This window comes from Scyliorhinus torazame, chromosome 11 (assembly GCF_047496885.1).
Source record: "Scyliorhinus torazame isolate Kashiwa2021f chromosome 11, sScyTor2.1, whole genome shotgun sequence".
In the NCBI taxonomy this organism is placed as follows: Eukaryota; Metazoa; Chordata; class Chondrichthyes; order Carcharhiniformes; family Scyliorhinidae; genus Scyliorhinus; species Scyliorhinus torazame.
In genome coordinates this window covers 160,452,857-160,465,503 of record NC_092717.1, presented here as the reverse complement: position 1 = coordinate 160,465,503, position 12,647 = coordinate 160,452,857, and positions in this window count along the sequence as shown.

The following is a 12,647-nucleotide window of genomic DNA, read 5'->3' as shown; positions in this document are numbered from 1 at the left end:
TCGACGCTAATCATAATGCGTGAAGCAAATGCTATCGATCGTCCCTCTGCTAAAGGCAAAATGCGCGAGACGACTGCACCAACTCCATAGGGTGAAGCATTGCAAGCTAATTGCAAGTTCATTTTTGGATTGTAATGAACCAACAGCTCTGACTTCAGTAAAGCTTCTTTCACTTTGTTGTGTGAATTCTGACATTTTTCTGACCAATGACAGGCCTGTTTGACACATAGCAACGTGTGCAAAGGTTTCAACCATGTTGCTAAATTCAGCACAAATTTACCATAATGATTGATCAACCCTAAAAACAGCCTTAATTGTGCCACATATCGAGGATGTGGTGCTCCTAAAATTTCTTAATTTTTCTTCAGTTCTTCGTGTAAACCGCCTGTGTTGACGATGTGATCCAGGTACTTTATATTAACTTGACAAAGTCTCACTTTTGCTCAACTCTCAGATTGTGACTCTTCAGGGTAGCTCCCAATTCTCCAAGTGTTCCTGTTCACTTGAACCGGTGATGAGTATGTCATCTAAGTAATATTGCATTCTATTTAACCCATTTAGAATGTGATCCATGTATCTTTGAGAAAGAGCAGGCGCAGATGTTATTCCAAAAGGAAGTCTTCTGTAATAAAACAGACCTTTTATAATTGCAGAGCCGTTGGCAATTATCTTTTCGTCCTCACTGTCAACAGGGGTGGTACCAGGGGATTGGAGAGTGGCGAATGTCGTGCCCCTGTTCAAAAAGGAACTAGGGATAACCCTGGGAATTACAGGCCAGTTAGTCTTACTTCGGTGGTAGGCAAAGTAATGGAAAGGGTACTGAAGGATAGGATTTCTGAGCATCTGGAAAGACACTGCTTGATTAGGGATAGTCAGCACGGATTTGTGAGGGGTAGGTCTTGCCTTACAAATCTTATTGAATTCTTTGAGGAGGTGACCAAGCATGTGGATGAAGGTAAAGCAGTCGATGTAGTGTACATGGATTTTAGTAAGGCATTTGATAAAGTTCCCCATGGTAGGCTTCTGCACAAAGTAAGGAGGCATGGGATAGTGGGAAATTTGGCCAGTTGGATAACGAACTGGCTAACCGATAGAAGTCAGAGAGTGGTGGTGGATGGCAAATATTCAGCCTGGATCCCAGTTACCAGTGGTGTACCGCAGGGATCAGTTCTGGGTCCTCTGCTGTTTGTGATTTTCATTAATGACTTGGATGAGGGAGTTGAAGGGTGGGTCAGTAAATTTGCAGACGATACGAAGATTGGTGGAGTTGTGGATAGTAAGGAGGGCTGTTGTCGGCTGCAAAGAGACATAGATAGGATGCAGAGCTGGGCTGAGAAGTGGAATATGGAGTTTAACCCTGAAAAGTGTGAGGTTGTCCATTTTGGAAGGACAAATATGAATGCGGAATACAGGGTTAACGGTAGAGTTCTTGGCATTGTGGAGGAGCAGAGAGACCTTGGGGTCTATGTTCATACATCTTTGAAAGTTGCCACTCAAGTGGATAGAGCTGTGAAGAAGGCCTATGGTGTGCTCGCGTTCATTAACAGAGGGATTGAATTTAAGAGCCATGAGGTAATGATGCAGCTGTACAAAACTTTGGTAAGGCCACATTTGGAGTACTGTGTACAGTTCTGGTCGCCTCATTTTAGGAAGGATGTGGAAGCTCTGGAAAAGGTGCAAAGGAGATTTACCAGGATGTTGCCTGGAATGGAGAGTAGGTCTTACGAGGAAAGGTTGAGGGTGCTAGGCCTTTTCTCATTCGAGCGGAGAAGGATGAGGGGCGACTTGATAGAGGTTTATAAGATGATCAGGGGAACAGATAGAGTAGACAGTCAGAGACTTTTTCCCCAGGTGGAACACACCATTACAAGGGGACATAAATTTAAGGTGAAAGGTGGAAGATATAGGAGGGATATCAGAGGTAGGTTCTTTACCCAGAGAGTAGTGGGGGCATGGAATGCACTGCCTGTGGAAGTAGTTGAGTCGGAAACATTAGGGACCTTCAAGCAGCTGTTGGATAGGTACATGGATTACGGGAAAATGATATAGTGTAGATTTATTTGTTCTTAAGGGCAGCACGGTAGCATTGTGGATAGCACAATTGCTTCACAGATCCATGGTCCCAGGTTCGATTCCAGCTTGGGTCATTGTCTGTGCGGAGTCTGCACGTCCTCCCCGTGTCTGCGTGGGTTTCCTCCGGGTGCTCCGGTTTCCTCCCACAGTCCAAAGATGTGCGGGTTAGGTGAATTGGCCAATGATAAATTGCCCTTAATGTCCAAATTGCCCTTGGTGTTGGGTGGAGGTGTTGAGTTTGGGTAGGGTGCTCTTTCCAAGAGCTGGTGCAGACTCAAAGGGCCGAATGGCCTCCTTCTGCACTGTAAATTCAATGATAATCTATGATTAATCTAGGACAAAGGTTCGGCACAACATCGTGGGCCGAAGGGCCTGTTCTGTGCTGTATTTTCTATGTTCTATGTTCTATGTTTATGCGCCACTGTGGTGAGTAGTGGCTGTCATTCGGCAGCCACATTCATCTGCCCAGCGAATGATCAATTTTACTGAATTTCTGTCCTCCAGAAAGTCCAGCAAATTGGGCGAGATTCTCCGACCCCCCGCCGGGTCGGAGAATCGCCGGGGGCTGGCGTGAATCCCGCCCCCGCCGGTTGCCGAAGTCTCCGGCACCGGAGATTCGGCGGGGGTGGGAATCGCGCCACGCCGGTTGGCGGGCCCCCCCCGCGCGATTCTCCGGCCCGGATGGGCCGAAGTCCCACCGCTAAAATGCCTGTCCCGTCGGCGTAGATTAGACCACCTACCTTACCGGCGGGACAAGGCGGCGCGGGCGATCTGGGGGGTGCCCCCACGGTGGCCTGGCCCGCGATCAGGGCCCACCGATCCCCGTCCCACCAGGTAGGGGAGAATCCCGCCCCTGGAGTGTGATGGAATACTCTTGCCTGGATGAGTACAGCTCCAACAACACTCAAGCTGGACACCATCCAAAACAAAGCAGCTCACTTGATTGGCACCCCATCCGCAAACATTATCAACCTCCACCACCGACATACTGTGGTACCAGTGTATAACATCTACAAGATGCACTGCAGTAACTCACCAAAGCTCCTTCAACAGCACCTACAAAACCAGTGACATCTACCACATAGAAGTACACGGGCAACAGAGATATGGGGCGTCATTCTCCGACCCCCCGCCGGGTCGGAGAATGGCCGTTGGCCGCCGTGAATCCCGCCCCCGCCCCCGCCGAAGTCTCCGCTCCCGGAGATTGGGCGGGGGCGGGAATCCAGCCGCGCCGGTTGGCGGGACCCCCCGCTGGATTCTCCGGCCCGGATGGGCCGAAGTCCCGCCCAGGAATTGCCTGTCCCGCCGACGTAAATCAAACCTGGTATTTACCGGCGGGACCAGGCAGCGTGGGCGGGCTCCGGGGTCCTGGGGGGGGGCGCGGGGCGATCTGACCCCGGGGGGTGCCCCCACGGTGGCCTGGCCCGCGATCGGGGCCCACCGATCCGCGGGCGGGCCTGTGCCGTGGGGGCACTCTTTCCCTTCCGCCTCCGCTACGGCCTCCACCATGGCGGAGGCGGAAGAGACTCTCCCCACTGCGCATGCGCGGGAAACTTTCGGCGGCCGCTGACGCTCCCGCGCATGCGCGGGGAAACTGACAGCGGCCGCTGACGCTCCCGCGCATGCGCCGCATTTCCGCGCCAGCTGGCGGGGCAACAAACGCCATTTCCGCCAGCTGGCGGGGCGGAAATCCCTCCGGTGTCGGCCTAGCCCCTCAATGTTGGGGCTAGGCCGCCAAAGATGCGGAGACTTCCGCACCTTTTTGCCGGCGCGATGCCCGTCTGATTTGCGCCGGCTTTGGCGCCAGTCGGCGGGCATCCCGCCGTTGGGGGAGAATTTCGCCCATGGGAACACCACCATCTTCAAGTTCCCTCAGCCAGGCCACGCACCATCCTGACTTGGAACTATATTACTATACCTTCACTGTCTCTGGGTAAAAATCCTGGAACTCCCTCCCTTGTTAAGCTCTGATGGGATTTCCATGATGAGAACAAGAAAGCAAGTCTTGACTTCTTCAACTTTGTGTTGAGTAATCACTTCAACAACAAAACAGTGCCATCTGTATCCCCTTTATACATTGGTGCAGTCTATTAAACAATAAATACAATGGATTAAACAATTTAAACCCCAATTCCAATTTAAGCACTGAAGAACATGGGGCGTCATTCTCCGCCCCCCCGCCGGGTCGGAGAATGGCCGTTGGCCGCTGTGAATCCCGCCCCTGCCCCCGCCGAAGTCTCCGGTACCGGAGATTGGGCGGGGGCGGGAATCGGGCCGCGCCGGTTGGCGGGACCCCCCGCTCAATTCTCCGGCCCGGATGGGCCGAAGTCCCGCCCAGAAATTGCTTGTCCCGCCGGCGTAAATCAAACCTGGTATTTACTGGCGGGACCAGGCGGCGTGGGCGGGCTCCGGGGTCCTGGGGGGGGCGCGGGGCGATCTGACCCCGGGGGGTGCCCCCAGGGTGGCCTGGCCCACGATCAGGGCCCACCGATCTGCGGGTGGGCCTGTGCCGTGGGGGCACTCTTTCCCTTCCGCCTCCGCCACGGTCTCCACCATGGCAGAGGCAGAAGAGACTCTCTCCACTGCGCATGCGCGGGAAACTGTCAGCGGCCGCTGACGCCCCCGCGCATGCGCCGCCCGGAGATGTCATTTCCGCGCCAGCTGGCGGGGCACCAAAGGCCTTTTCCGCCAGCTGGCGGGGCGGAAATTTGTCCGGCGCCGACCTAGCCCCTTAAGGTTGGGGCTCGGCCCCCAAAGATGCGGAGCATTCCGCACCTTTGGGGCGGCGCGATGCCCGTCTGATTTGCACCGTTTTGGGCGCGAGTCGGCGGACATCGCGCCGTTTCCGGAGAATTTCGCCCAATATCTTCAATCAGGAGCAGTGAATAATGATGTACACACAAAACTGGGTTAACAGAAGTTTTAAAATCTCCACAAATTCTCACTGAGTCCCACAAATTCCCAGGATTTAGATGTTTCAGGTGGGATAGAGGGGGATGTAAAAGGGGTGGAGGAGTTGTGCGACTGGTTAGGGAAAATATCACAGCTGTACTGCGGGAGGACACCTCAGAGGGTAGCGAGGCTATATGAGTAGAGATCAGGGGCGAAATTCTCCCCCAACGGCGGGATGCCCGCCGACTGGCGCCAAAGCCGGCGCCAATCAGACGGGCATCGCGCCGGCACAAAGGTGCGGAAGTCTCCGCATCTTTGGCGGCCTAGCCCCAATATTGAGGGGCTAGGCCGACGCCGGAGGGATTTCCGCCCCGCCAGCTGGCGGAAATGGCGTTTGTTGCCCCGCCAGCTGGCGCGGAAATGCGGCGCATGCGCGGGAGCGTCAGCGGCCGCTGTCAGTTTCCCAGCGCATGCGCGGGAGCGTCAGCGGCCGCTGTCAGTTTCCCGCGCATTCGCAGTGGGGAGAGTCTCTTCCGCCTCCGCCATGGTGGAGGCCGTGGCGGAGGCGGAAGGGAAAGACTGCCCCCACGGCACAGGCCCGCCCGCGAATCGGTGGGCCCCGATTGCGGGCCAGGCCACCGTGGGGGCACCCCCCGGGGTCAGATCGCCCCGCGCCCCCGCCCAGGACCCCGGAGCCCGCCCACGCCGCCTGGTTCCGCCGGCAAATACCAGGTTTAATTTACGCCGGCGGGACAGGCAATTCCTGGGCGGGACTTCGGCCCATCCGGGCCGGAGAATCCAGTGGGGGGTCCCGCCAACCGGCGCGGCCGGATTCCCGCCCCCGCCCAATCTCCGGGAGCGGAGACTTCGGCGGGGGCGGGGGCGGGATTCACGGCGGCCAACGGCCATTCTCCGACCCGGCGGGGGGTCGGAGAATGACGCCCCAGGAATAAGAAGGGTTCAGTCACAATGTTGGGGGTTTACTGCAGGCCTCCCAACAGCCAGCGGGAGATAGAGGAGCAGATAGGTAGACAGATTTTGGAAAGGAGTAAAAGCAACAGGGTTGTTGTAATGGGAGACTTTAACTTCCCCAATATGGGGCGAAATTCTCCGTTATCGGCGTAAAGTCCGCCGATCAGCGCAAAAAACGGCGCAAATCCGACTTGCGTCACGTCGGAAAAATGGGTCGAACGTTTCCGGCCCGAAATGGGCTATCAGCGACCTAACGGGATCCGCGCTTGCGCAGTGGTTCACGCCGTGCAGCGTCATACGCGCCGCACGGAGTGACGGCTCATAAGGCCGCGCTGCTCCCCCCCACCCGACCGCAACACCCGACCGCAACACCCGACTGGATGGCTGGCCGCCGCTCAGCCCCAAGGTTCGAGTCACGGGATGTGGAGGTGCTCCTGGGCGCGGTGGAGGAGAGGAGGGATGCCCTGTATCCCGGGCATGGCCGCAGAGTTGCCCCACGCCACAGCCGGCGTCTGTGGAGGGAAGTGGCAGAGGCCGTCACCGCTGCGGCCCTGACACCACGGACAGGCACCCAGTGCCACAAGAAGGTGAATGACCTCGTCAGAGCAGGCAGGGTGAGCCTCCCCATATCCCCCCTCCCCCATATACCCCCTCCCCCATATCCCCCTCCCCATATCCCCCCTCCCCCATATCCCCCTCCCCCATATCCCCCCTTCCCCCATATCACCCCCTCCCCCATATCCCCCCTCCCCCATATCCCCCCTCCCCCATATCCCCCCTCCCCATATCCGCCCTCCCCATATTCCCCCTCCCATATCCCCCCTCCCCCATATCCCCCCTCCCCATATCCCCCCTCCCCCATATCCCCCCTCCCCCATATCCCCCCTCCCCCATATCCCCCTCCCCCATATCCCCCCTCCCCATATCCCCCTCCCCCATATCCCCCCTCCCCCATATCCCCCATATCCCCCCTCCCCCATATCCCCCCTCCCCCATATCCCCCCCTCCCCCATATCTCCCATATCCCCAAGTGAATCCAGCCCTAACCTTAACCTCTGCAATGCACGCGCAACCGATGGCGTGCATTCACATACCTGCCTAACAGTGTTGCCTTTTACCCCTGCCACCCCCACCCCCCCCCACAGGATAAGCGCGCACACAACAATAGGGAGCATGTGAGGACTAGAGGAGGCCCCGCTGATGAGAGGCCACTGACCGAACACGAGGAAAGGCCCCTGGAACTGGCTGGCGGACCTGACGACCGGGAGGTTGCTGATGCAGAGGTCGGGGGCGTAGTAGCAAGTGAGCCACCGACAGCCCGTCCCCATATCCCCCCTCCCCTATATCCCCCTCCCCCATATCACCTGATCACTGCCTGATGTCTAACCATGCATGCTTCATTGTGTATGGCAGGATCAAACGTCCAGGCACCCATCCCCGCAGATGCAGACCGCCCGCAGGATGCCCCTCGGAGGCCACGGGAGACGGAGAGACCCGGACCCTCCAGCATGCGACGCCCGCAGGATGCCCCTCGGAGGCCACGGGAGACGGAGAGACCCGGACCCTCCAGCATGCGACGCCCGCAGGACGCCCCTCGCACACCACGGGAGACGGAGAGACCCGCACCCTCCAGCATGCGACGCCCGCAGGATGCCCCTCGCGCACCACGGGAGACGGAGAGACCCGCACCCTCCAGCATGCGACGCCCGCAGGATGCCCCTCGCACACCACGGGAGACGGAGAGACACGGACCCTCCAGCATGCGACGCCCGCAGGATGCCCCTCGGAGGCCACGGGAGACGGAGAGACCTGGAGCAACAGGGAGACGACACCCCCGTCACGTGCGGGAGCGACCACCCAGCGACGAGGGGGGCAGCCATAGGCCCCCGTCACATCCGAGCCAGGACACCACTACCCAGGACACCACTACCCAGGACACCACTACCCAGGACACCACTACCCAGGACACCACTGCCCGGGACACCACTACCCGGGACAGCACTGCCCAGGACACCCCTACCCGGGACAGCATTACCCAGGAAGACAAAATACCGGACAGTGACTCAGAGTGGATGGGTGGAGACGAACCCCCACCCCAAAGTGCCATGGACTCAGAGTGGGACGAAGAGCACGACACAACGCCACTGCTGTCACCAACACCCTCCACCATCGCAGAAACACTCACCTCGGTTGGGCACTGTAGTGATGAGGCGTCTGGTACACTCACTGGTGCGCACAACACAGCCGTCCCGGTACAGCAGGTGGAGGTAGGAGCAGCAGAGGGGCCGGGCGGTCGGAGGGCAGCCCAGCCCAAGCGAACATCTGCCGCCCAGATGGATCCCGGGTTCCTGGAGTTACCACACCCACACATAGATCCGATGCAACCACCGACCCGGAGACGAGCGAAGAGGGTGACGGGCGGCTTGCGGCGGCTGCAGTCGCAGGTGGAGGAGTCCACCCGCGTCCAGGAGCTGGGAGTGGTGCCGGTCATGCGTGCCACCCAAGCTGACACCGCACGGGTGGCGTCCGCGGTGGAGGCAATGGTTGCGACGGTGTCAGACATGGGGAACGGTTTGCGAGGCCTGGGGCTTTCCGTGCAGGCGGTGTCTGTGGCCCAGGAAATGGCTGCCCTCTCACAGGAGGCCATGAGCCAGTGCCAGCGCCAGATGGCAGAGGCGCTCAACGCTATAGCCCAGTCTCTGCAGGCCATGGCCCAGTCTCAGCAGGCCATGGCCCAGTCTCTGCAGGCCATCGCTGAGGGCATCGGCGCCATTGGCCATGTGCGAGCCGGCGTTGCACTGTCACAGACAGGGTTTGCCAACCCCCTGGGCTCCATGGCTGCAATCCTGCAGACCCCTGTCGATACCAGCACGGCCCTCCAGGACTGGCAGCGCCAGATGTCGGGGGGGCGTCGGATGGCCAGTCCGTTCGCATCCCCCACCCATGTAGAGGCCTGGGGGCCATCGGGCACCCCGAGGGAGGAGGAGGTGGTGTGGTCCGTACCGGCTCCCCCTGTAGGGTAGGTCCCGGTACACTGCGACACCTCGGACTCCCCCCCTTCCGTCCCAGGTGCATCGGGTGGGCAACGGGCAGGACAGGCTGGCAGCTCGCCATCCCAGTCGCCCGGGCCGCAGCCTGGCCCATCTAGGCCAGGACGCCCCAGGAAACGGCCGCCAAAGGGATCCAGTGTCAGAGGGCAGGAATCACAGGAGTCCACCTCCAGTTCTGCTGTACCGTCTGGGGAACCACGTAGACGTAGTCAAAGGGCCCGTAAGTCCAAACAATTAGACACTGAGTAAGTTGGCACGGGTGCAGGGCACAGATGAGTTTTAGGGGCTAGGGCACGTGCATGAACTCCTTTGGTTATTAAAGTCAATGTTACACCTACAGAAGCTGCCTTTGTGCTCTGTCCAAAGCGTGCGGGGGTGTCATGTACGTTGAGCGCAAGTGTGTGTGTGAGGGGTGGTCTTACCTCAGCCCCAGGTGAGTCTGCCCCCTTCCCCCTGGGCCGCCATCAACATCCCCCGGGTAGAGGACGGGACCGTGCGCTGCAGTGTCACAGCCGCATGCAGGGATGGTCCGGGTGGATGGTGGTACTGTGGCCATGGGTCAGACATAGTCCAACGATGTAGAGCCAGGAGCTCATCGCAGGGCGGGTTGTCATCATCCTCCATGGCCTGCAATAGACACGCGTCCACCCGCAACTGTGTGAGCCCGGCCCGTTGTGCTGCAGGTGGATCGGCAATGGGGGGGGTGGTGTGCATGTGGGTGGGGTGGGTGGGGTTGGGGAGGGGGGTGAGGGTGCTAGGTGGGTGGATGAGTGGGGGGTGTGGGTGGTCGGCTGTTGCCATGGTGTGCGGTCTGTGGCCATACTACCCGATTCCCACGCCCATCTAGTCAGTGAAGCGGGCGGCTATCAGTCTGTCCCGTGCCCGCTGGGCCAGCCGGTAACGGTGGACAGCCACCCGCCTGTGTCTTCCCCGTCTGCCCTGACCATTACCCCCATCCCCCTCATCTGGGGAGGACTGCGCCTCTTCCTGCTGCTCCTCCACTCCGCCCTCCTCTGCCTGCGGCACATCGCCCCTCTGCTGGGCTATGTTGTGCAGGACACAGCACACCACAATGATGCGGCCGACCCTATCTGACCGATACTGGAGGGCGCCCCCAGAGAGGTCCAGGCACCTGAAACGCATCTTCAGCACACCAAAGCACACCTCTCTATCACTCTCCTTGTCGCTACATGGGCATCATTGTAGTGGTTCTCCGCTGCATTGCGTGGCCTCCATATAGGCATCATCAGCCACGATCACAATGGGTAGCCCCTGTCGCCCAGCAACCAGCCCCTCAGCCGCGGATGGCGTCCCTCGTACACGCCGGGGATGGATGACCGCGACAACACGTATGAGTCGTGTACACTGCCTGGGTAACGGGCGCAGACGTGCAGGATCATCATGCGGTGGTCGCAGACCACCTGTATGTTCATCGAATAGGTCCCCTTCCTACTGGTGAACACGGCCCTGTTATCTGCAGGTGGCCGCACGGCGACGTGCATCCCATCGATCGGGCCCTGGACCATGGGGAACCCGGCCACGGCAGAGAAGCCCACGGCCCGGGCATCTTGGCTGGCCCGGTCCACGGGGAAGCGGATGTAGATGTGCGCCATGGCATATAGGGCATCTGTCACTGCCCGGATGCACCGATGCACCAATGTCTGCGATATGCCGGACAGGTCCCCACTCGGTGCCTGGAATGACCCCGTTGCATAAAAGTTCAGGGCCACCGTAACCTTGACGGACACGGGGAGAGGGTGTCCCCCGCCAGTGCCACGCGGTGACAGGTGTGCCAGCAGGTGGCAGATGTGTGCCACGGTTTCCCGCCTCATCCGGAGTCGCCTCCTGCATTCCCGGTCCGTGAGGTCCTGGTATGACTGCCGGGGCCGGTACACACGGGGCGCCCTCGGGTGCCTCCGTTGCCGTGGGGCCGCGACGTCCTCCTCCCCCTCCTCGTCCTGTCGGTCAGGTGTCCCTCCAGCCTGGTCGGCTGCCGCCTGTCCCTCTGGGCAGCCTGCGCCGCCTCTCTGGCACGCTCCTCCTCCTCCTCCTCCTCCTCATCCAGGGCAACATAGACATGAGCGGCTGCCGCCACGGCGGCCAACATCGCTGGATGATCGGAAAACATGACGGCCTGGTGGGAGGGAGGGGAACGACGACATGTCATCATTGCCCATATCCCCTCCTCCCCCCAGCCAGGTGGCATGGACCGCATGGGTCCAACTGTTGGAGGCTGGCACCTGGCCAGGTGGACCAACTCACTTGCCCTCGCAACCCCCTCCCCGGCACGGACACCCCCCCCCAACCTCCACCCCGGCACGGACCCCCACCCCAACCTCCACCCCGGCACGGACCCCCCCCAACCTCCACCCCGGCACAGACCCCCCATCCCCCTCCCCGGCACGGACCCCCCACCAACCTCCACCCCGGCACGGACCCCCCCCAACCTCCACCCCGGCACGGACCCCCCCCAACCTCCACCCCGGCACGGACCCCCCCCCCAACTTCCACCCCGGCACGGAACCCCCATCCCCCTCCCCGGCACGGACCCCCCAACCTCCACCCCGGCATGGAACCCCCCCAACCTCCACCCCGGCACGGACCCCCCCCCCAACCTCCACCCCGGCACGGACCCCCCCCCCCAACCTCCACCCCGGCACGGACCCACCATCCCCCTCCCCGGCACGGACCCCCCCCCATCCCCCTCCCCGGCACGGACCCCCCCCAACCTCCAATCCGGCACGGAACCCCCCCCAACCTCCACCCCGGCACGGACCCCCATCCCCCTCCCCGGCACGGATCCCCCACCAACCTCCACCCTGGCACGGACCCCCCCCCCAACCTCCACCCCGGCACGGACCCCCCCCCAACCTCCACCCCGGTACGGACCCCACCCCCCAACCTCCATCCCGGCACGGACCCACCCAACAACCTCCACCCCGGCACGGACCCCCCATCCCCCTCCCCGGCACGGACCCCCCCCCAACCTCCACCCCGGCACGGACCCCCCCCCAACCTCCACCCCGGCACGGACCCCCCCCAACCTTCACCCCGGCAAGGACCCCCCCCCACCTCCACCCCGGCACTGACCCCCCATCCCCCTCCCCGGCACGGACCCCCCCCCCCCTACCTCCACCCCGGCACGGACCCCCCATTCCCCTCCCCGGCACGGACCCCCCCCAACCTCCACCCCGGCACGGACCTCCCCCCCCAACCTCCACCCCGGCACGGACCCCCCCCAACCTCCACCCCGGCACTGACCCCCCCCAACCTCCACCCCGGCACGGACCCCCCCCCCAACCTCCACCCCGGCACGGACCCCCCCCCCATTCCCCTCCCCGGCACGGACCCCCCCCAACCTCCACCCCGGCACGGACCCCCCCAACCTCCACCCCGGCACTGACCCCCCCCAACCTCCACCCCGGCACGGACCTCCCCCCCCAACCTCCACCCCGGCACGGACCCCCACCCCAACCTCCACCCCGGCACGGACCCCCCCCAACCTCCACCCCGGCACAGACCCCCCATCCCCCTCCCCGGCACGGACCCCCCACCAACCTCCACCCCGGCACGGACCCCCCCCAACCTCCACCCCGACACGGACCCCCCCCAACCTCCACCCCGGCACGGACCCCCCCCCCAACTTCCACCCCGGCACGG